Source organism: Rhinolophus sinicus, linkage group LG11 (assembly GCF_036562045.2).
Source record: "Rhinolophus sinicus isolate RSC01 linkage group LG11, ASM3656204v1, whole genome shotgun sequence".
Taxonomy (NCBI): Eukaryota; Metazoa; Chordata; class Mammalia; order Chiroptera; family Rhinolophidae; genus Rhinolophus; species Rhinolophus sinicus.
In genome coordinates this window covers 4,083,259-4,109,387 of record NC_133760.1, presented here as the reverse complement: position 1 = coordinate 4,109,387, position 26,129 = coordinate 4,083,259, and the positions used below count along the sequence as shown (strand labels likewise).

At 44.8% G+C, this 26,129-nt stretch overlaps 1 pseudogene; it reads right to left on the bottom strand.

The window, feature by feature from the left end:
• Nucleotides 1–22,580: 22,580 nt before the first annotated feature.
• LOC109434521 (uncharacterized) lies at nucleotides 22,581–24,975 on the bottom strand (annotated as a pseudogene).
• Between the last annotated feature and the right edge of the window lie 1,154 nt (nucleotides 24,976–26,129).

Genomic DNA, 26,129 nt, shown 5'->3' with positions numbered 1-26,129 from the left:
TGAGTGGATTACATTGGACCTTTGCCTAAGGCCCACAATGCTATGTATGTGTTCACAGCAGTGGACACTGCTATGGGGTTGATGTTTGCTTGGCCATGTCCGGCTGCGGATCAGCGGCATACAGTGGTCGCTCTTACACGGCTGTGCGCCTTCTATGGGCACCCCCAAGTCATTGAAAGTGACAGGGGTACCCATTTTATGGGGCAGGAAGTACAGCGCTGGGCTGCCAGGATGGACGTACAATGGTTATAACCCGCAAACAGCTGGCATGATTCAACGCTGCAACGGCCTTTTGAAGCAAGTCCTCCAGGTGTCAAAACACCATCCCATGATGCACGACTGGGCCTCGCATCTATGGGACGTCTTGAGAATCCTGAATGAGAGACCACGGAAGGGAGGGCTCGCACCAGTAGAAGCTCTGCTACATCGAATGGCTGCTCCCATTCAGTTACAGGTTACCACCAGTGAGACTCTGTTAAAGCCAGGCTATGGCAGAAATGGAAACATTTTGCTACCAGCACCCACAGGATTGAAAGCAGGGGAAGAGCAGCAATGGACTTGGCCCTGGCAGGTCAAAAGCCGCCACTGTCGTGGGTTGGATCTGATAGCCCCATGGGGGGCTGGTTTGACTCATGATTTGCAAGTAACGTCAGGGGTGGTGGCTGAGTGGCCACTGCAAGTAACTGTAGTATATGGAGGTCCCGATGCCGGGATGATTTTGTGGGGAACCAATGTGCTCTCACTATGGCCTATTATGGGGTCCCCTGTTCTGTTACATGTTGAAACTACGCAAGGGACCCCAAGCACTGCCATAAAGGTCTGGTACCACAAACTGGGAAAGGTGCCAGTGGCAGCGACCCTCCTTTCCCAGGACAAAAAGCTAGTATTTATCCTCCCAGATAGAGGGGATTTGCCATTGTTGGTTCCTAAGACTACTATTTCTTTCCGTCCGTAGGTGCCTGTAGACTAATATGGCACAGGAACCCTTACAGAAGACGCTTGTTGCGTAGATTGTGAGGCAAGATCCTGTAGGGGTGGAGTGTGGGGACAGAGCCCCAGAGAGCAGTTTCCAGGCTCTCGGCCTCACATAGAAAGGTGCTGGCTCAGGTAGTAGATGGTCATCAGCTGTGACTAGTTGGCCATCAGCTGTTACCGGTTAGCCATTAGCCACTGATATAATTACGGCAGCTAAGCTAGCAAGGTGGTGTAGTGGTGGTGTAGTGGTGGTGTAGTCGCGTGGAGTGGTGTGGCGGAGTCTGGATTATGGATTACAGAGAGGAGGATTGCATTTAGCAAGTGAGGTTGGTTGGCAGAGACAAGTGGACGGCGGGTTGCGAATCGTGTGGCTCCCACCTCCTGTGTCTCCAAACCAGCTGCCAACAAGACTATAGTGGTATGACTCCCCTATCTATAGCTCCGTGGGTGTTCCTTTCTGGCCTCGCCACATCCTGCATTCTTATGCGGGGAGCGGGACTAGAGACCCCGCATGACACTCTGCATGACACTGCCTTAGCTCCGGAACCAGCAATTGTCCCAATACTTGATTCTAGGCCAGGGGAATTAAAGGATGAGGAGAAACTCAATGTCCTGGTAGCCAAAAATCAATACCCAGGACCTCCAACTGATCCCCCACCACCAGGGGTGTCTGAAATAGATAGGGTTGATAGAAGGGTGCTATGCTCCCGCTCCCTGCACAAGAATGCAGGATATGGTTAGGCCAAAAAGGAACACCAATGGAGCCATGGATAGGGGGTTCATACCACTATGTTCTTGCTGGCGGCTGGGTTGGAGATACAGGAAGCAGGCTCCACATGATGCATAATCCGCCATCTGCTTCTCTGCCAACCAACCAACCCCCCAACGTAGCCACAGCAGTTATATTAGTGGCTAATGGCTAACTGGTTACGGGTGATGGCCACCCAGCCACAGCAGATGGCCATCTGATTACAGCTGCTTGCCCTCTAATAACCAAACCAGCCCCTCTCCATGTGAGGCCGAGAGCCTGGAAACTGCTCTCTGGGACTCTGTCCCCACAGAGCCTCAGGTACAATTGACAGTGGGGAACAGGAAAGTAGACTTTCTTCTTGATACTGGCACTACATACTGTGCTTTGAATGAGAAAATTACTGGACTTTCGTGACAAACTCTTCAGGTTACTGGGGTGACCGCAAGCCAGGATATCAACATTTCCTGCAACCATTACAATGTGTAGTAGGAGATACACATCTACAACATAAGTTTCTATATATGCCTGATTATCCAATACCTCTGCTGGGCCAGAATTTACTCTCAAAACTCCATGCTCAAATAATCTTTGTTCCTAAAGCAAACCAGCTCCACCTACAAGTTCCAATTGAAAACGCATAGCGACTCCAGAAGCTCCTGGAAGACCTGACTGCAACGCTAGAGAACAGGTTAGAAGATTCTGCTTTCTTATTCTGGGTCAATCCCTCTGTCTGGGCAGATGAGAGCCCTGGCAGGGTCAAGAACAGTGAACCAACAAAGATAAAACTGAAGGAGGGGGCATGAACTCCCAGGAAAAGACAGTACCCCTTAAAACGGAGGCCTTGAAAGGCATCCAAACTTTCATTCAGAAATTCAAGGATTTGGGCCTTATTCGGCCCTGCCAGTCACCATATAACACCTTCATTCTGCCGGTTTTGAAACCTGAATCTCAGGAATACCAGCTTGTTCAGGACTTGCGAGCAATTAAGGAAATTACGGAAGATATTCACCCAACTGTACCTAATCCATACACCTTATTGACTGGCATTCCCGGCACTTCCCAGTACTACACTGCGCTGGATTTGAAGGATACCTTTTTCTGTACACCTCTGGACCTACAATCTCAAGAGTCGTTTGCCTTTGCATGGCAAGACCTGGATTTGCTAGTGAGGACGCAATATTGCTGGACTGTGTTGCCACAAGGGTTTAAGAACTCCCCCACCCTCTTCGGGGAAGCCTTGGCCCATGACTTGTAGGCCTTGCAGCTAGAAAAAGGAGTGCTTCTGCAGTACGTGACTGATCTGTTAATCACTGGTGACTCTGAACAAGATCGACTAAATAATACAGTAGAGACTTTAAACCACCTGGCAGAATGTGGATACAAGGTTTCTTGAGAAAAAGCCCAGATATGTAAAAACTGGGTCACCTTTCTAGGATTTCTTCTTGAACCCAGAAAGAGAAGCCTCTCAAAACAACGAAAGGATCTAATAACACATCTGGAAACTCCTACAACTCCTACAACTATGGGGATTTTTGGGAATGGCTGGATTTCGCAGGATTTGGATTCCTAACTTTGGCCTCATTGCCAAGTCCTTATATGAGGCCCTAAAAGGAGATGAAAGATTACGCCTTGATTGGACTCCTGAACGTCAAATCACCTTCCAGAAATTAAAGGAGCTCTTAAGCCCTGCTCCTGCTCTTGGGCTACCCAATGTGTCTAAGCCATTCCACCTATACGTTCATGAGAAACAAGGTTTTGCCCTGCGGATGTTAACCCAGATGATTGGGACTATTCAACAGCAAGTAGCTTAGCTTTCTAAGAGCTTTGAAAATGCAGTGAGGGATGGCTTAGTTGCCTACAGGTTGTAGTGGCCACCTGTGAACTTATACAAGAGGCAGAAAAGTTCTCTCATGGGTAGCACCTGACTATACTAGTGCCACACCAGGTATAATACTACTAGAACAAAAGGGCAGACTATGGTTGACAGCCAGTGGATGGGCAAATTTCAAGCCATCCTGAAATATAATCCAAACCATCAACTCCAAACTGTCTCTATCCTAAATCCAGCAACACTGCTACCCCTTCCCCATGAACTATTAACTCATGATTATATAGAAACTGGAATTAGTTTATTCCAGTCGGCCAGATATACAGGACCAGCCCATCCAGGACCCAGATTTGACTCTTTTTGTGAATGGAAGCAGCTTCGTCAACAACAGGAGACGAAAAGCGGGGTATGTGGTAGTTATTTTGGACTGAATGATTGAGGCCCGACATTTATCGGCAGGTACATCTGACCAAAAGGCTGAACTCATTGCACTAACCCTGACCTTGAACTATCCAAGGGAAAATGCGTCAATATTTACACTGACTCTAAATCTGCTTTCCTAGTATTACATGCACATGGGGCCATTTGGAAAGAACATGGCCTCCTTACAGCTGGGAAGAAATAAATAAAACACACCTCAGAAATTTTACATCTACTTGAGGCTGTCCAAGAACCCACCCAGGTCGCCGTAATGCATTGCATGGGGCATCACAAAGGTGGAGATCAATTGGCAACAGGAAACAGACGGGCCGAGTTTGCAGCCAAGGAGGCAGCCCACCTAGATACAGTTATGGCCCTGATTTCCATGAGAGATCTCCAGAAGCATCAGCCTGCCTATTCCGAAACAGACCTGCAAGAGGCAGCATCCCAGGGGGCTACACACAAAGTAGTTCCACAAGGAACAGAAGATAAACTTGAAAGGGAAAGTCTTCATCCCCTCCTCACTCCTGCCATTGATTCTCCAAGAAATACATTAGGCCACACGCTTTGGGAGAGATGCTTTACTTGATTATGTAGCCCCCGAATCACTGGAATTCACTTGACACAAATAGCTCAAGATATTATCAATAAGTGCTCAATTTGCCAGAAAAATAATCCAAAAGCACATTCAGACTCCAGAGGCCAAGATTGTCAACACAAAGGCCAGCTGCCCTTTGATGACTAGCAGATTGACTTCACTCAAATGCCCAGGGCACAGGGAAATTACCAGTACCTGCTTGCATGCGTACTTTCTCAGGCTGGGTAGAAGCATTTCCTACTCAAACAGAAAAGGCAGCCGAGGTAGTCAAGGCACTACTCTGGGAGAGCATCCTCAGGTACAGACTCCCCCAAAGTCTGCAAAGTGACAATGGACCATTGTTTATCTCAGCTATCACCCAAAATGTGAGTAAGCACCTAAATATTACCTGGAGACTTCACACACCATGGAGGCCCCAATCCTCAGGCAAAATAGAAAAAATGAATCATATCGTTAAAAAGGCCATAGCAAAACTCTGCCAGGAATTCAGCTACCATGGACTTAAGCACTACCACTTGCCCTGCTGAGGGTCTGGGTGACTCCCCAAAGCCCATTTGAAATTGTTTATGGGAGACCATTCCAGGCCCTAAGGGACATAGCTCCATCTGATTTAACCACAATTTACATGTTAGGAATTATCTTAGGGAACTTACCCAGGTAGTAGAGATTTTCCCTTAACAGAGAGTGGGCTCCGTCAGAGGGACCCTACCATCCTTTCAAGATGGGAGACAAAATACTGCTCAAAACCCGGAAACACCAAGGACCTGCAGACCAGCTAAACGAACAGTGGACCGGACCTTGGATTGTGCTGCTGACCACAAACTCAGCCACCAAACTTGAGGGAATCTGGCCCTGGATTAACCACACCAGAATAAAGAAGACAGAACTGGAAGACAGAAGAGAAGATACTGCAACATAGAAATCTACGCCCTTAGGGGACCTCAAATACTTGTTCTCACGGCAGTTCTCCTAGGATGTTCCTCGGAGGGACCAATACCACTTGTGAAGAATAAAAATGTCTGGGCCTATCTGGCTAAACATGTATTTAGTAGCTCTGATTTTGCCTTTCAGGAGGGACGTATGTAGCACAGACCTTCACCTCCTGCTTAATAGGAGTTTGTACCCCACTAGGGACTATCAGGAATCACACAATGTTCCAATCTATTGACAAGTGTATATCATACTCTGACATCTATAACTGGGGTCCTGTTGTCACCAGGAAGGACAAAGCTACCGTGTTTCCCCGAAAATAAGACCTAGCCAGACAGTCAGCTCTAATGCATCTTTTAGAGCAAAAATTATTATAAGACCGGGTCTTATTTTACTATAAGACTATTATATTATATTATATTATATTATATTATATTATATTAGACCGGGTCTTATAATATAATATAATATAATATAATATAATATAATATAATATAATATAATATAATATAATATAATATTAATATATGATATGATATGATATATGATATGATATATGATATGATATGATATAATATAATATCAGGTCTTATATTAATTTTTGCTCCAAGAAACGCATTAGAGCTGATTGTCTGGCTAGGTCTTATTTTCAGGGAAACACGGTATGTTTTCCCTCAAGGTCTTGGCTGTGACCCCAGCAGAGGACTGTGTTGTTTACTGGTTGTACCCACTCTTGTTTTGTTGTTACAGCCGACGCAGAACTAAACTGCAGTTCCACCATCTTATTAAGTTATGCCAATGGACATGTTAAGTTCCTCAGCTGTGGAAGAACTGTCTATTCTTATGTGCCTACCAATAGTTCAGGAGGGCCTTGCTCCCTGGGAAGACTTACTGTTTTTCTGCCACAGAGACCCCACCAACCAGACAATCACAGGGAAATTGCTCTAGGCCTTGACTGCAGTAGTGAACTACACTTGTTTAGTCCAATTGAATACACAGCCTTATCTCTCTTTGTGATGCCAGTTATGACTATTGCACTGAACATAGAAATAAGCAGAATGGCCTGCTCTATGGTAAAAGCCCTGAATGCCACCTCTTAGGCCATCCATGCTTTCGGGGAAGAACGAGGACAAGTTAGAGAGGCCGTTCTTGAAAATCTCACCGCTATAGATTATTTGTTGCTAAGACATAACCACAGATGTGAAGAATTCAAAAGACTTTGCTGTTTTAAACTTACTGATAACTCCCACCTAATCGAGGGGAAGGTTAAACAAATTTTTGATCTCGTCGTATCTAATATTAAACAGGGAGAAGAGTTTTTTGGTCTTGATCTATCCCGACTCACCTCCTGGCTCCCCAACCTTGCTGGTTTAAGGGAAACATTCCTTATTTTTCTTTTGTTTGTAATTGTAGGGTTTATGTCTCGCTGCTATATTCAGTGTACCCCTGCTTATAGGTCTGCTGCCAGCTGGCTGCCGAAGGCCTGACAGACACCAGAGGTTCAAGCCTTTCTTCAACATCGCAGTGACCAATTTCACTGCAAACTAGTCCCATAGAGATGGACCTTGCCTATTGACAGTGGGAAATTGAAACAGGGCCCAGTTGGGACCCCCACAAAACAGGCCTTGCAATGTCCCTGGCCTCACCTCTCCCTGCTATAGAGCTTAACAATTGATCAATCCCCTCTCTGCAGTTGGAGCTTGGAATGTCCCGTCCCAGTTCCTGAGTTTAGAATGTCCCCTGTCCCAGCATCATGCTTTAGATAATTACCCTGAAACTCATGCTTGCTTACTGATCACAATACCCACCCCACACACACTTACTGATCACAATATTTATGGTCTAGCATTCTTTCCAGGTTAGTGTCATCACTGCTCCTGGGTTGATGACCATGAAGGGGAGCCACATTGCCAGAGGGAAGGCTCCATGCAGACCCCTGGCACCATCACGTAGCCTCTGGAGAAACCTCCAGATTTTCCTTTAAATATCCCAAGCCTGACTGAGAATGTTAAGGCAGTTTTTGAAGGTGTTAACCTGCTGCCTTCTCAGACCACCAGCACTCTGATAATAAATGCTTATTCTAAGACCCAACTCCTGTGTTGATCTATTGGCTGAGTGGTACAGGCAGCATGAGCCCAGGACTCATTTGGCCTCTGGTTTCAGGGCTAAGGTTCATATATGTTTCTTGTTTCTATGGAAAATTTCTTGTTATAGGGAACTTCTGCAAGGTACAAGAAGGATAGGGGCATGTTTACCTTTTAACTTTTTGTACAGCCTGTGGCTAATTTGTAATAGGTTTAATTATGGGAATGGCCATTACAATGGAATCTCTTTGCCCAATAAGGTTTCAAATGGTCTTTTCCATGTGATTAACGGCTGTCTGAGTTCTGTGTTTTGGAACACATAGGTGGGAGGCTTGGAATCCAACCTCTTAGTTCCTTTGTCTGTAAAAATAGTCTTTACGCCCCGTCCCTAAATTACCATCACCTTGTATTTGACCCTATTGACCCTCTTATAATAGGCTTTTTCAAAAAACAAGCTTTGATAATTTTGTATGTAGTCCTATGGTTTTACTCTGGAGTATTTTAATTTTTTTATCTAAAGAAATTCAGATTTTTCCCCCCCTTCTTCTCCCACCCTCACCCCTACTCTGGTTCGAGCCGTTGTTTCTCAGTCTAGTTGTGTAGGACACAGCTCCCTGGCCCATGCTGGTGTTATGAGCCTTGCACTCACCCTGGCTGAGGCAGTTGGTATCCAGTCATCCGTTGGCCGGTCATGGTGGCCACCAGCCGTTCATGGCAGCACATGGTAGCCCATGGCAGGACACAGCAGCCCACAGCAGTTCACTCTGGCTGCTGGCCACTTGCACTGGCGACTGGTGGCTCCTGGCAACACATGGCAGCACTCAGCAGCCCATAGCAGCTTACGCCAACCTCTGGCTGCTCACGGCAGACCAGGGAGAGCTGTTCACAATGTTAACTGTAGAGAGCACAGCTCACTGGCCCATGTGGGAATTGAACCAGTGACCTCGGCGTTAGGAGCACGGCGCTCCAACCACCTGAGCCACTGGGCCGGCCCAGATTATTTTTTTATATTATTTATTTTATTATTTTCCTCTTTGACCAAATAGCTTTCAAAGGATATTTTTAAATTATCCAAATTGAACTCTTTCTCCCAATTAATTTGTAATTTTGTCATACTATTAGAGAATATAGTGACGGGATATTAGTTTTTAGGATGGATGACTGGGTGGATGATTAGGTACTAGGCACATCGAGAAGATTATTTCTCTTTAAACATAAATCTAGTAAGAATCTGCTACTTCAAGCTCATTGTTGTATTACTAAACTTTTTTTGTGTGTTCACTTGTTCCTTTTGTGCTTAAATAGAATCTTCCTGGTTTGATGGGACAGGACCCATGGGATCAGCCTGGCTCATGTGCCTAACACTGGGCCAATGAGAGTGCCTTGAAAGGATCAGAGAATTATGATTGGTTCACCCAGTCATGTACCCAGTGGAGCCAGGGGGTATGGCTATGGAGCTGGGTGACTGATTGGTCCAGCTTCTGGTCATGTGTTCAGCTTGGCTAATAGGCATGGCCAAATGGATTGGCTTAGCATGAGTCTCCAGGATGGGAGTCAGTGCACATTTCTAAAGGAAAGGTCCCTTAATATCACGTTACTCATCACTGCTCCAAAATTATGGTAGTTATTAGGGTCTCTAATAAAGTGTGTCATTAATAAGGGAACTCTAATGTTACTGTAATGGTTTGTTTTTAAGTGTTTTGATAACTGTATTTCAATATAACTGGCTTCCTTTGTAATCGTGTGCATTTTGTTATGCATTTACAAACAGAGTTCTGAGAAGGGGTCCCCAGGCTTCACCAGATTGTGAAAGAATTCTAAGGGACAAAAAGCATTAAGAATCTCTGTGGGATGCCCCTGGAAGACAGCTCTTCCTCTTTTCCTCTGCAACCTCTGCCTAAAGCAGAGAAATTAAAACAAAAACTTTTAATGTTGGAGCCATACTTTGGGTTCATTTTTTTATGTATGTATTTTTGGGTCTATTTTTTAAATGTATGTCAAGCTTACCTTGATTCAAAAGCCAATATGAAAATGGTAGAGAATTCCAACTCTACCTCTAAGCCACTTCAAGTGAAGAAAATGGAGAATGCAGCATGTCCTGAGATGGCCAGTAATCCACATAAATGTGGATCAGCCCAGTGGGCAGGTTGGAGACCTCTTGCACACCTTCATCCAGTCTCCAGAACTTACTTTGCCTCCTCCATCTGTATTATTACAAATTTTTTTCAATTACAGTTGACATTCTATTAGTTTCAGGTGTACAACATAGTAATTAGGCATTTCTTTTTAAAACCCCTTTATAGTGTCCTCATGCCATTTTCCTATATGTTTGAAAATCCACTCACTAAAGAGAGGACATGTGAGCAGAGGCCTGGAGGAGATCAGAGAGGGAGCCATGGGGGATATTTAGGGGTAAAGTCTCCCAGGCAAAGATCACAGCAAATGATCTCTACATGCTCAGAGAACACACTTTCATGCTCTCTTGTGAGACCTAAATAAATAATGGCATATACCATGGTTTTTCCTGACCTTGACTAACATTTTTGTTTTTCATTGGGGAATACTGGGGAACTGTGTGTTTTTCCAGGACCCATCAGCTCCATATCAAGTCATTGTTTTCAATCTAGTTGTGGAGGGCGCAGTTCACTGGCCTATGTGGGAATTGAACCGGCAACCTTGGTGTTATGAGCACTGCACTCTAACCACTGAGCCAAGCAGCCACCCACCGGTGGCGGCAGCTCAGCTCCAAGCTCAAGCTGTTTCTCACTGGTCCATGTGGGAATCGAACTGGCGACATTGGTGATATGAGCACTGCACTCCAACCACTAAGCCAACTGGCCATCCCCTTGACTAACATTTTAAAGTGGGCAGCTTGACCTTGATGTCCTGTGGGTGCCTCGCTATAACCTTCCCCAAAGCACACATCTTGTTCTTGCACTCCAATCATGGTCCTTCACATCACTTCAGGCTACTCAGTTGTCTATCATAATTTGAGGTTACATTAGTGTCGTGCGGGAGACCCTGCTCGCTGCGCCATTTGTCGTGCCGGGCGACCTGCGGGGTCTCTGCTCCCACTCCCCATACAAGAACGCAGGATATGGTGAGGCCAAAAAGGAACACCCACGGAGCTATAGATAGGGGAGTCATACCACTATATTCTCTCTGGCGACACTATACTCTCACTGGAGGCTGGATCCATACTGTCCGCAAACCGCCATCCACGCTTGCCAGCCCAGCTGCCATCTCCTTGCTAGCCTCCATTCCTTCTCTCTTCTCCCTAGCGTAGCCACAGCAGTTATATTAGTGGCCAATGGCTCACTGGTTACAGCTGACGGCCAACTAGCCACAGCTGATGGCCATGCAATCACAGTTGGCCATTTACTACCTGAGCCAGCACCTGTCTATGTGAGGCCGAGAGCCTGGAAACTACTCTTTGGGGCTCCGCCCCCACACTCCACCCCTACAGGCTCTCGCCTCACAATCTACGAGACAAGCGTCTTCCGCGAGGGGACCTGTGCGAGGAGCCTGGGGGTGAATGCAATATCCTGGACACAGCCAGGCTCTCTGGGCACAGCCAGGGTTTCTCAGGGCACCACCAGTACTTCTGGGCACGGCCAGACTTCCTGGACTTCTTAGGGTACCACCTGTCTTCCCGGACACAGCCAGGGTTTCTCAGGGCACCACCAGTGCTTCTGGGCACGGCCAGACTTCCTGGACTTCTTAGGGTACCACCTGTCTTCCCGGACACAGCCAGGGTTTCTCAGGGCACCACCAGTACTTCTGGGCACGGCCAGACTTCCTGGACTTCTTAGGGTACCACCTGTCTTCCCAGACACAGCCAGGGTTTCTCAGGGCACCACCAGTGCTTCTGGGCACGGCCAGACTTCCTGGACTTCTTAGGGTACCACCTGTCTTCCCGGACACAGCCAGGGTTTCTCAGGGCACCACCAGTACTTCTGGGCATGGCCAGACTTCCTGGACTTCTTAGGATACCACTAGTTTCCCCGGGCACAGCTAGGATTTCTCAGGGCACTACCACTCTCTGTGGGCACAGCCACACTTCCTGGACACAGCCAGGGCTCTCAGGGCACTGCCACCCTCTGTGGGCACAGCCACACTTCCTGGACACAGCCAGGGCTCTCAGGGCACTGCTACTCTCTCTGGGAACAGCCCGACTTCCTGGGCACAGCCAGGGTATCTTCAGGGCTCAGCCAGACTTCCTGGACTCAGCCAGGGCTCTCAGGGCACTGCCACTCTCTCTGGGAACAGCCCGACTTCCTGGGCACAGCCAGGGTATCTTCAGGGCACAGCCAGACTTCCTGGACTCAGCAGGGCTCTCAAGGCACTGCCACTCTCTGTGTGCCTCTCAGGGTACCCTGCTGGAACAACAGCGACTCACAATCAAGGTGCTTACATATTCTCAATGGCGGCCAGTCAAGAGACAAAAGCAAATATCCCCCAGTTCCACTAACAACAGTTCCCAAACAAACAGTCAAGCGGTCCATTAAATTAGGGATGGAAGGCAATTCCCCATAGTCCATAGTCATTCACCAGGGCTGTCCTGGGGGTGAGGGACGACCTTGACCTCACCCTCATCTCCCACGGAGGACTCAGCAAGCGTTACCTCCTGGGACTACAAGTCCTGCATCCGGGCTGCCTGAGCAGGAACTTCCCAGCCCACAGGGCCGCAACGACCTTTGCTTTCTCCGGCCTGTGCTGGTTGGGGAACCGTCCACATCTTTCCACCTCTCCACGGGGCTCCATCTCTGCAGCAGCTGCATGGCTTTTCCTGTGCTGGTGGGAGAACCGTCCACGTCCTCCCACCCCTCCACGGGGGTCCAGCTCTCCAGCAGCTGCTCCTCCTGGTCTTCCTGAGACTGAGTGTTCATACACACAAACTGCTCCACCACTCTTGGGAGAGCTTTGGCCGGCACCATACCCTGCTCGCTGCGCCATTTGTCGTGCGGGAGACCCTGCTCGCTGCGCCATTTGTCGTGCCGGGCGACCTGCGGGGTCTCTGCTCCCACTCCCCATACAAGAACGCAGGATATGGTGAGGCCAAAAAGGAACACCCACGGAGCCATAGATAGGGGAGTCATACCACTATATTCTCTCTGGCGGCACTATACTCTCACTGGAGGCTGGATCCATACTGTCCGCAAACCGCCATCCACGCTTGCCAGCCCAACCGCCATCTCCTTGCTAGCCTCCATTCCTTCTCTCTCCTCTCTCTCCTAGCATAGCCACAGCAGTTATATTAGTGGCCAATGGCTCACTGGTTACAGCTGACGGCCAACTAGCCACAGCTGATGGCCATGCAATCACAGTTGGCCATTTACTACCTGAGCCAGCACCTGTCTATGTGAGGCCGAGAGCCTGGAAACTACTCTCTGGGGCTCCGCCCCCACAATTAGATTCCTCCTTCTCTATTAATTACACTGAGGCTCCGTGGTGGATTAAAGATGCCCCTAATACTTCATTACTCTTTCCACTGAGAGGTGAATTTATTTCCCCTCCCCGTGACTTTGGGAAAACCCTGATTAATTATCCAATAAAACATGGCGAAGTGATGATGTGTGACTTCTGAAGCTATGTCGTAAGAAGCTTTGCAGATTCTGCCTATGTCCCTTGCAATGCTCTATCCTGTGATATTCCCTCTTGTAATCCAGCCACTATGCTGAGGGGAGCCCAAACCATGTGAAGGGGCCCAATGTGATCCTCTAGCCAACAGTCCCAGATGAGCTCACAGCTGGCATCCAGCATCTACTGCCAGTTTGTGAGTGTGCTATACTGGACATTGAGTTTTCAGAGGACTCCGGCCCCCACTGCCTCTGAAACTGCATGAGGAACCCTAAGTGAGAAAACCCAGCTGATCCCAATTAACTCATTGAATGGTGAGAAATGAAAGAAGTCATTATTTTAAACTCCTGTGATTGGGATATTTGGTACACAGCACTGGAAGTGTGAAACTGGCTTGTGAATTTTCACGTCTTAAACGTCTCTCCCTCTTGCTCTTTTCTCTTTCTTTCCACCACAAGGGTCTTAAATTCAGGCCCTCACCATTGTTTTAAAAATATTTAAAAATGTTTTTCAACAGGTAATACATTCCCATTGTTTCAAATTCATAAGGCACAATTGGGTATCTGCTGAGATCTCCACCTCTCCCTCGACTCCCACCATTTTCCCTCCTTATCAGCAACTACTATTTTTAGTTTCTTGTGTGCCTTTTGGAGATATTTTATGCATTCATAAATAAATATGTATATTTTTCACTCTTTTGCACAAGTCGTGGCTACCACACATTGAATTTTATCTTGCTTTTATTCATTTAACAATATTTTGGAAAGATTTCTATACAAGCAAATAAAGCCTTTCTTTATTATTTTCCATAGCTTTATTATTAATCACACTCAGCTATTTAAAGGGAGACCCAATTAGAGTATAGAAACTTTCTGGGGCCAACAAAATTACTTTCAAGTTAAGAACCTCAGTAGATAAGCTGGGATAGAGTGTCTCTGTTGAGAACCACAGAAGAAATAGTTCATGAAAGAACAAAAACATAAAGAGATGAGGATCTTGATGGAAAAGAAAAGAGACCAGGTATAAAGACCTAGAAGACATCATGGCCAAATAATGGGGACTCTAGACAGAGAAACAGGAAGAGGGAGAAGCTAATGATGAAGGCAATTGCTGAGGAAATATAGACAGGGCTCAGTGAGTACCTGGAAGAAGAAATGTATTAAACTATTTGGTCACAAATGTATGCATGTGTTTTATGAGTGTGTGAAGGTAAGTATTGTATCAGTGACATCAACCTTGTTAATTATTGCTTCATGGTCAATCACTTATCTGTTTCACCAGTCATTTTTCTGATGTTAAATATGTTAATAGTGTCCCCAAATGACTATAGATTTACCCATATTCCTGGTATTTCAACCAGTTTTCAGTTGGACTATTTCTGGAGGTTCATGGCAATTTAAAGTAGTGGTAGATTTTAATTTCCCACAACATGAAACATCCCTCTGCAGAATAGATAGGGTTCTAGGGGTCAACTAGTCTGAAACCTTGTAAAGCTCTTCACACCCGAGACAAATGCCTTTCCAGGAAATCTGCCCCTCGACAAGTCTCCATCAATGTGTCTCCCTCACCAACCCCTGACATAGAGCTTTACAATTTTAAAAGAATCCTCACAAAGCCAATGGGCATGGAACAGTGACTCACATTTAAATTCGCATTTCCTTAATCATCTAGTTTCCATCTACGTATCTACTGCAAGGCCATGTTTGAATAATTTCTTCTAAGCATTTTGGGTTGTCTTACTTTTACTTTTGGCAGCTAATTTCAGACCATTTGCTTACCACATGATCATTCTGTGTTAGTCCATCCAAATTTATTGGGCACCCTCTCTGCTCTGGATTCTGTGGGGCAGACCCAGCCTGGCAGCAAAGAACAGCTCCCTTGTTCTTCCACCTCATGGGAGAAAAATGCTGGGGAGCTCAGCACAGATGGGGTCAAACACCAGACTTGCTGGTGGAGGCGACCCCACCAGAGTGGAGTGTTTCCGAGGACAGGCTGCAGGGTGACTGGAATCTCGTGACCTCCCAGGGAAATCTCCTGCTGAGAAGTGGCCAGGTGTAGAATCCTCTAATTTGGATTCTTGGTCAGGCAGCTTTCCACCTGGGATGGCTGGATGTGTGGACTCAGAGTGCAGTAGGCTAAGGGTGATCCCGCCTTACTCACTCTTAGCCCAGTAAAGTGGGCTTTCCCTGTGTGCAGGAGCCAGAAGCCACCATCAAACTACAAGACCTGACAATTTAGTTTGCGAACTCATCCTAGAAAAAGTGCTACGTACCTCATTGCTGAATATCACTATGGTCACCTTCGAAGCACTCCCCTTGGGAAGCTATGCACCTATGCCAGCATGTAGTCCACTCAAAAAAGCAATTTTGGAACTTTTTTCTGGACTGGCCATCAGAGTTTCATCATATTACCCTTGATGTCCTGAATGTCATCAAAATGTCTTCCTTTCACTATTTCCTTTATCTTCAGGTAAAGAAAGAAGTCACTGAGGGCCAGATCAGGGGAGTAGGGAGGGTGTTCCAATAGTTATTTGATTACTGGCTAAAAACTCCCTCACAGACAGTGCCATGTGAGTGGTCAACTGTTTGTCTAGTTGGTACAAATTCATAATGAATAATCCCTCTGATATCAGAAAAGGTTAGCAACATCGTCGCAACAAGTTCACAATTGTCAGATCTCGTATCTACATCTCCAACTAGAGGGCTTCTTTCCATATATTCCATGCCACATCTAAGAACACCTGGGCATGGCTCTGAGTTGGAGTGAGGCTTCATTTTCCCCCCCTTTATAGATCCTAGTTCCAGCCTGGACATCGTCACACACTTGATGTCCCTGAAGAATTCCTCACAGGATGACTGCTTCATTCCCATCCCCTGAAGGAGTGAGATTAACATCTCATGTGTCAACATCTCTCCTCTGGAAGTCAGGAAATTGGTACCAGCCTGTGCAAGATGAAATGGGACCTAAACATCCTTCACCTATGGGGAGGACTGAGGAGCAGAGAGGTGGGCCTAACTGCCCTTAGGCCACACAGCATGTTAAGAACTCACTATGACTAGTAGGTCCTCAATCTTGTCCAAACTCTTCTGATCCTTCCCCAGACCTGCTCCTCTCTATTTCCCCCATCATCCCTCCAGTGCTCAAGTAAAAGATAAATTTAAAAAGGCTGTTCTCCAACATTTCTTCATTGAACAAAGAATGGCTATTATGTACCAGGAACTATCTGGTGGTTGAGAAAACCGCTACCTTCATGAGCTGACATTTTTGTGTGTGTGCTTGGGGCTGGGGGTGTGTAGATTTATTAGAAACATCTCTTAAAACTAAGTAGTTTTTACGCCAGATGTTATCAGTCAGGATGGACTAGGTTCTACTGAAGTAATAAACAAGCCCCCACTCTCAGTGGTTTTGGTCTGTTTACAATTGACTTCCTGTTTACACTGCAGTTGGCAGTTGAATGGGTGGGGAAGGGGTTGCTGTTCATCTCATCATAACCACTCTGCATGGAGAAGCCACCATTTTGAATGTTGTTTGTCACCAGACTCCCACCAGAGAGCCTCCTTGTCTCAATTCCCTCTTCACCCCCTGCAGCAGGTATCACCTAGTCTGGATGAATCTCTGTCCATGAGATCAGCAACCACCCACCTCAGCTGCTTGGGGGAGCAGGTGACACATTCAAGCATGGGCAGCTGAGATGATGATAGTCTCCATGGGAATTCAGATTCCGTGGGAATTCCACTGTGAGAACTTGAAGGTCAAAAAGGAGCATGGTGGGGTGGGGCCGTGAAGAAGATGAAGTTCTGATGGGGTGGGGGTGGGGGGCAAGAGGACAGGTTATAAAAATAGGATCTAAAACCTGAAAGGAAGAAGGATCCTAATACTCAGAAGCTGCTCCACCATTTTAGACCTCTTACAAGACTGAATATGAAGAGTATGAATAATTCTTGGGTAATGTCAGATATACAAGGCACATTGTTCAATGGCCAATTGGCAAAGTTCATTTGTTTAACGTAAATTTGCATTTTTATGTTCAGGGTGTTTATAGGGGGGGAATGCAGCATTTTTGTTGTTATTGTTCTCTTATCAAGACCCTGGTGTTTACGCTAAGCCTGGAGCAGTCCAAATGGATTTTAGGTCTACAAAATGAAATTATGGCAAGAAACGTCAACCTTGAGGTGTGACAACAGGTTCTTGAAAACCAATTTGAAGCAGGAACTACATGACACCCTTGTGCTTTCTCCATGTGTTGCCAGAGCTGCAGCTTAATGGAACAGGTACCATGAATATGGCTAATTGTACTCATGTTTGAAGAGGTATGAAAGTTTATGCAAAAAGGATTAACACAGCAGGTCTGAGGCTGTACATTTTATTCATTCATTCATTCATTCATTCATTCATTCATTCATTCATTCATTCAGCTAAGACAGCAGACAACTTATTCTACAAGTTAAATTCAGCCACAACTGAGAACAGAACTTGTCCAGAATGTCATAGATCCAGAGAAAAGGACTGTTTTTGTATGAGCAAGGTGAATCTCCCAAAAGGTGGTCATGGGGAAGAGATGGCGATGTATGTTCTAGATCCATTGAGTTCTAGACAGCAGGCATGCAGCCCAACAATTTGTATCAGTGTCCCCAGCCCCTGGCTTTCCTCATTTCTGCTCCTGTGGCTTCCATAGGTGCACAAACTAGCAGTTTACTTGGAACTCTGCCTCATCTTCTTTTGTGCTTCAGCGTGTGCATTCACTTCTTCCTCCACTTGGCTCTCATGGTGCGGAGGTTTCTAAGAAGATGACACTAAGGTTGAGAGCTGAGGCTTCACACTTTAGGTCCTGTTTGCAAGGTTGGCCCCTGGCTGGCATCTGGGAATTTGGCTTTTAGAGTGTTGTCTGTACCATCTCATTGTGCCTAGACTGCTTGTGCAAACAATATGATTTACACTGAGCACCTGCTTTCTGGGAGTCTGGACTTTGGTACATGCTGGGCTGACAGTGCCTGCTTGCCTAGTCCCCAGTGCTTTGTGCGATCCCCTCAGGGGAGCGAGCACTGGAATCCTGCACATGGATCCCCCCAGACTTCACCTGTCCTTTCCCGTATGAATCAACTGTTTATCCTTCATACATCACTGCAATAAATCTTATCAACTATACGCTGAGTCCCAGGAAATCTGGAAAATCTCCAGATGTGGGGGTGGTCTTCTGAGACCCCAATTGTTCCACTGCTAGTTGTATCAAAAATAAGTTTAGGATTTTTTTGATATCTGTTTTTACACAAAGGGGAGGGGGATGGATTTCAGTTTTCTGTTAAAAGCAGCCCCTCAGGCACACGTAATGAGTATGGTATCTGTTTAGAGTCTTTTTTTTCAAGTAAGCCACAAATTGAAGTGAAACCAACAAAAAGGAAATTGATATATAAACAACAATTTTGATTACTCTTTTAAAAATATTAAAAGTTACAGATATAATGTTCTCAAACTATGCAAATGTCAGCATGACCAAGTGGACTCTGAAGATGGGCCCAACACCTCCTTTCAGGTGGTTCTTACACACGTTTTCATTTAAAATCACTGGCCTCTGGGTATGAGAATCATTTGATGTGGAAATGTCTCAGGTTTTTGATTTGTGAATGGGAAGAATTTCTCTCAAAGCAGGGCCTGATTCACTCACTGCACATGCAGATACTGTCCTTCCATTTCCTGCACACGTATCCTTCTCCCTGTGTGTGATTCCGGCTGGGTGTTGTCTCCAGCATATAAAACCAAGCCCCTGTGTGGAGCCCCCCATTTTGGAGAGAAGGGACGTAAGGACATAGTGGTATTGCACACACCTTCCATCCCTGAGCCTCCAGTAGTGCTTTCACTGAATGAGACTACTTTCAGGACTTGCTGAATAGAACTTGCTCTCAGATGTCTGCTCAACAAGAATTATCAAACAATGTTCACATTGCTAAAATCGGTTCAGCACGTCCTTCCTTCGAGGCTCCAGCATCTTCTGAAAGCTGCACCACAATGTTGTTCCCAGCAGCAGGACCAACTGTCTCCCCAGGAAGCAATATCCCCACCTGCTCTGCTCAGGCCACCCATCTCAACTTCATGGTCACACATGAATCACGAGGGCTGTTCCCTAAAGAGTTTTATAAAAGGTATCAGGTAACTGCCAGAGGGACCTTAGGGAAATACATTCGGTACTTGGTGGTTATGCAAATTCATGCACCCATCTTGCCCATTCAGAGGGAACTGGACCAGTAATCCCAGGATACCAGCCCCTCTCCAGGCCCCGAGAGATTTTCTGATGATAAAACTTCTGGAAAATCAAGTCTTAAAATAACCCACGCCCTTCAATTCCAAGGACTTCTAGAAGCCAAGGGACCTTTCTGCCCTACTGGAACCAACTCTAACTGGTCCAAAAGAAGAGTCTGACATCTTTTCTTCTCACTCTTGCTGTTTTAATTGTCAGTTTACTGACAATGCTCAATCAAAGGAGGAAAATTACACAAATCAGTTAGAGATGTCATCATGTACTGTGGTTTTCCTCAACTATAGGTACACATTTGAAATTTGTTACTCAAATAAGAAGTGTACCACTACGGAAAGAAATATTACAGAAGGCTTAAAATGGAAAGCAGCTGTCTCAGCCCCACCCTACCTTACAGTCACACATCCCACCAACCAATTTTAATCATTTCTATTCCAGTTCCACTTGAAGCTACCTCTAAAATTCGGATCTTTCATGGCCTATAGCATTTACTGACTTCCTTCTATGATAAGGAATTAAGATTTGACCCCCATCTCTGCTCCTCTATTTGCTTCCAGCCTTTGTCATATTACTGTTTGGAGCTCTAATTTTTGTCTCCTACATAACCTAACATATTATATTGAAAAGCTCACTTCCTAAAATGAGGGTACAGGGATAATTCCCCCTCGACCATTCTGCCATTATGAAATCCTGTTACAGCTCTGGATTTCTTCCTAAAATTAAAAAACCAATACCCACTGTTTATATCATATCTATGGAAATAGGGTTCAGTAAAGGGCCAAGCAAAACAATCGGATTATATTTATCCCTATTTTACTCCAATCTTATGAGTCCTCTGCCTCTTCTAGGAAAAAAAATTAACATCAGAGTCAAATGAATACTCCTTTCTAAAGTTTGGTTCACATTTGGACTATAGTTGTCCTGTACAATATTTATATTTTCTTGAAGAATTTGTTTACCCTGAAGTCTGATTACTTTCCTTTTCCTTTTTTAAGTTAGAAAGCACATGGGAGTCTCCATAGATGGGTGGGGCTGGCTTAATGGCACGCTTCATTTTAGGGGGAAAAGGACAAGAACCAGGTGTTAGGATAAAGGTTCTTAAAATGCAAATATAAGGCAGTCCTTTTTCTGGGGGGATAATACACCAGATTTCCTAGTTCCCAGACTAATTTTTTTTTTTTTAGTACCTAAATCATTCCCTATTTTATTTTGCACACCCACAGCCAGATATTTAATTCAAGACAAGAAAAAAAAAGATGGAGGACATTTACAGTTTCATGAACAGACCTTCAATTAACCCTCTTTGTGCCACATGTCAGTCTGTAACGCTGCCAGGGGCTGTGACATCCACTGCTGCAGCCTTCTTCTCATGTTCCTGGCTTCAGTCTTTCCTACTCTGCATCTGCAGGTGACACTCTCCCACCTGCTTTCACCTTGCTCAAATTTGCAGTAATGGCCTCTCCCACTTTCTTCACCATTGTTGATGTACACTTTCGCCTTTTTTTCTGAACAGTCTACTGAGCTAACCTTCTTAACCAAACATCTGTGCACATGTTGTTATGTGGTTGTAACGTTTTGTGCATATACGACTGTGGGGTCTGTTCACTTGATCTGATATTTTCCATATTGTTATGCACCCAGTTCTAAATACAGTCAACCTACTGAGCAACAAAATTAGAGCATAAGAGAGTTCCTAAAATACTCAATCTACTTTTTTTTCCCCAATCTACTTTTAATTCCAATAAAACCATTTCAGAAGATTTCCCACCTCAGTCCTCCTTCGTGTTCTTAATTGCTGGTTTATATTGAACATGGCTGGCTTCATATTTCATCACTCGACACCAATTTCCTCATGCAATAATTTCTTCTTAGGTTGAATGTTCAAGTCTCTGTATCAAGAATATCTTGCAGGGGCCGGCCTGGTGGCTCAGGCGATTAGAGCTCCATGCTCCTAACTCCAAAGGCTGCTGGTTCGATTCCCACATGGGCCAGTGGGCTCTCAACCACAAGGTTGCCAGTTCAACTCCTCAACTCCCGCAAGGGATGGTGGGTAGCGCCCCCTGCAACTAAGATTGAACACGGCACCTTGAACTGAGCTGCCTCCCGAATGGCTCAGTTGGTTGGAGCGCAGGCTCTCAACCACAAGGTTGCCAGTTCAATTCCTTGACTCCCACAAGGGATGGTGGGCAGCGCCCCCTGCAACTAAAATTGAACATGGCACCTTGAGCTGAGCTGCCGCTGAGCTCCCGGATGGCTCAGTTGGTTGGAGTGCGTCCTCTCAACCACAAGGTTGCCAGTTCGACTCCCACAAGGGATGGTGGGCTGTGCCCCCTGCAACTAGAAAATGGCAACTGGACCTGGAGCTGAGCTGCGCCCTCCACAACTAAGACTGAAAGGACAACAACTTGAAGCTGAATGGCACCCTCCACAACTAAGATTGAAAGGACAACAACTTGACTTGGAAAAAAGTCCTGGAAGTACACACTGTTCCCCAATAAAGTCCTGTTCCCCTTCCCCAATAAAATCTTAAAAAAACAAAAAAAGAATATGTTGCAGTCTCTCAATCATTTTCAGGAATGTGTTACAAGGATAACATCTGCTTAAGTTTAGGTGGTTGTTTTCAACCACCTAAATGATAATAAAATGATAATCTGGTGGGTACAGCTCCATTCTGAACTTCCTAACTATTGCTAAGAGCTCTGACTGAAAGTTTTCCATCAGTGGTCATGTTCATACCTTCTCATCTAAATGCAGAAGTAAACACATTTTAGTGCACTACAAATAACATGTGCTGGTTTTAGAAATAACAAGCTCCTGGGTTTGCCTGTTAAGAGATTCTGATGTAGTAGCTCAGGGTAAGCCTGGTAAAGTGCAGTTTCAATACACACTCCAAGTGATTCTGATGCACATGGATGTCTGATGTCTAGAACAAAATTTCTGACAGTCAGCTTTCCCATCTTATTTATTTATTTATATGGCTTCTCTCCTATGAGTTTTCTCATGTCGAATAAGGGATTTATTATAACTGAAAGCTTCCCCATATTTGTTACATTTATAGGGTTTCTCTCCAGTATGAATTCTGATACAAAGTAAGGCCACTCTGTCAGCTAAAGGCCTTTTCACAATTACACTCATAGGGTTTCTCACCATGTGTGTTCTCTCGTGTTATCTAAGAGCTGACCAATCATTGAAAGCTTTCCCAGTCAATACATTCATAGAGCTTTTCTCCAGTATGTGTTCTCTGATGTTCAATAAAGTGTGATCTCTGACTGAAGGCTTTAGCTCCCATTTATAGTGCTTCTCTCCAGTGTGTGTCCTCTGAGTAATGAGGAGAGATCTCCATTTGAAAGATTTTCCACAATGACTGCAGTATTTCTTCTCCTCGGTATGGATTCACTGATGCACAAGCTATGATTGTTGCCAAAAAGATTTCTCATAGTTGTTACATTCATAGGGCTTCTCTTGAGTGTGAATCCTGTTATGTGCAACAAAGCCAGAATTATGGCAGAAGGACTTTTTCCACAATGTGCAAACTCAATGTTTTTCTGCAGTATAAATTATCTGAAGCCTACTAAGCTGACTCTGCTGATAAAGGCCGTGTAATAATGATTACTTTCATAGGGTTTCTTGCTAGTGTGTATTCTCTCTATTTTCTAAGAGCTGACTGATCACTGAAAACTTTCCTACAGTCAATAACATTTATAGTGTTTTTTGCAGTGTGTTTTCTCTGATGTATAATGGGAACAGATTTATGCCTGAAACCTTTTCCACAATGATTGCATTCGTAAGGTTTCACTCCAGTATGGGTTCACTGATGCACAACAAGCTGTGATTACTGTCGAAAAGATTTACCACAGTTGTTACATTTACAGGGTTTCTCTCCAGTGCATATTGTCTTGTGTGTTCTAAGAGATGACCGACTACTGAAGGCTTTCCCACAGTCACATTCATAGGGCTTTTCTCCAGTACGTGTTCTCTGGTGTTCAATAAGGCTTGACTTTTGACAGAAGGCTTTAACACACATGTCACATTGATAGGGCTTCTCGCCAGTGTGTATCCTCTGATGAATAATGAGGAGACATTGCCATTTGAAAAATTTTCCACAATGACTACATTCATAAGTTTTCTTCACAGTATGGGTTCGCTCATGCACAACAAGCTGTGATTGCTGATGAAAAGACTTCCGACAGTCATTACATTCATAGGGTTTCTCTTTAGTGTGTATTCTCCTGTGTTTTCTAAGAGATGATTGATAACAGAAGGCTTTCCCACAGTCAACACATGTATAGAGTTTTTCTCTGGTATGTGTTCTCTTGTGTGTTTTTAAGATATGATCAACTACTGAAGGCTTTTCCACAGTCAATATAGTCATAGGGCTTTTCTCCAGTATGTGTTCTCTGATGTTCAATAAGGTTTGACTTTTGTTTGAAGGCTTTAGCACACATGTCACACTGATAGGGCTTCTCTCCAGTGTGTGTCCTCTGATGAATAATGAGGAGAGATCTCCGTTTGAAAGATTTTCCACAATGACTGCATTCATAAATTTTCTTTTCCCCAGTATGGGTTCACTGATGCACAATAAGTTGTGATCGCAGCTGAAAAGATTTCCCACCATCATTACCTTCACAGGGTTTCTGGCCAGTGTGTGTTCTCTGGTGTGAAATAAGGTGAAAGCTCCCAATAATGGCCTTTTCACAGTGATTACATTTATAAAGCTTCTCTCCAGTGAGTGTTCTCTGGTGTGCAACAAGCTCAAAGCAACAGCTGAAAGATTTACCACACAGATTACATGCATATGGCTTATTTAGGGTCTGAATGGTGTCACAGTCAGTAAAAGATGAGGCCATGCAGAAGGTATCACAGTCCTGCTGACATCCAGGATCACTGGCAGTTATTTCAGATTTTATGAAGCATCTATTACACTCATTCTGACTTTCTCCAGAATATATTGGATCTTGTTCATTCAGAGACATACTGTGATTAATGATGCTTCCATAGTCCTTACCATCATTGCTCTTCTTTGCTGAAAGAATTTATTATGAAAATGAAGACAGGTGCTATAGTTTAAAGAGTCATTCCTGACAGTATATTCAGAAGGCTTTTTATTTTCTGTTTCAACATGTGCAAGCTTATTCAAGCAAATGCTCTGAGAGAAGGCTCTGGCACTTTGATGATTTTTGCAGAGCTTCATATTGGCCCAGCCTTTCTGATGATTGATGGAAACTGAATTCTGTTTCAATTTTTTAACCTGCAAGTCAAGCTTGTGGAAATTTGTTGTGGGTAATGTAAGAGGTAGAAGGTTTATACTCACATAATTTCCCCCAAGGTCATGCTCATTCTCCTTGAGCAAAAGGTCTCTCCTCCAACATAAGCACCGTTTGACTCAAAGATTGCTTCTGGTGCTCCCCTGGCTGATTCCTCCAATTCTGTAATTCTCCTACTGACATTGACCAGGGGCCCTCCTCCTGTACACAGCATTTCATTTCCATGTGGAGAGATGGTTTCTCCACAGTAATATCCTCTTCAGAAGCTGACTCTTTCTTTTCAAGTATAGTCTTCCAGTCTTAAAGAAATCCAAAATGGCTGAATTACTGGAGAAACATTACAGGGGAGAGGGAATGAAAGAGACCACCAAATATGAGAGGCATCTAATCCATGGACTGAAATTTCATGCAGGATGTAAAAGGGTGGGATGGATCAGCAAATAGGAAACCAGTGGTAAGGTATAAAAATACAAGCAAAGATAATGAAGAGATGATCCAGGAGAACTGGTCCCCAAAGAAGGAGCAGAGGAATAAGAATAAATAGAAGAGCATGAAGATTAAAGGAGAAATCCACTGAAAGCTTTGTGTCTGAAGGTATATAGCACTAAATAACCACAAAAGATACCTATGTCATATTGCTGGGACCTGTGAATATGGTATCATAGTTGGAAAAAGCATCTTTGCAAATCTGTTAAGGAGGTTGAGTTAGGGAGATTGTCTGGGTGGGCCCTAAATGTCACCAACAGTGTACTTATAAGAGGGAAGCAGAGGAAGAGGTAATACACAGAAATAAGGTAACTTGAACACAGAGCAAAGAGATTTGAAGATGTTGGACTCAAAAGACTGAAGTGATTTGGGCACAAATCAAGGAATGCCACAGACACCAGAAGCTGGAAGAGACAAGAAACATATTTCCTCTTGAGCCAACTGAGAGAACATGGACCTGCTGATACCTTGATTTCAGTCCAACGATATTGATATTTCAGGTTTCTGGCCTCCAGAAGTGTGGGAGAATAAATTTGTGTTGCTTTAAGCCACAGGAAACCAATACAAAATCTTAACTGGTGCCTCAGCCTGTATTATTGACCGAGAATCTTAGTCTATTTTCTGATTCTGGATCTTGAAACAGGATCCCAAACACCAGCAATGATTTAATATTTATAACACACCATTTATACCACTTCTTCAGGCTGCCTACAGAGAAAAAAAGTCTCTTTTACCACTCCAGAATTGATGCTACAGACTTTCCAGAAAAGCACTGTGGTCCCTGAAGCAGTGTGATTGGCCAGTCTGAGCTGCAACTAGGCTTCCTCAGCTGGTGACTTCTGAGGCTCATCTTCCTCAGCGGTAAGCCAAGAATAAGAATGCTTAGCTTATAAGGTTTACTTTGAGGCATAAATGAGTCAATACATGAGGCTCACACAGTGTCTGGCACAATATGCACTGTCA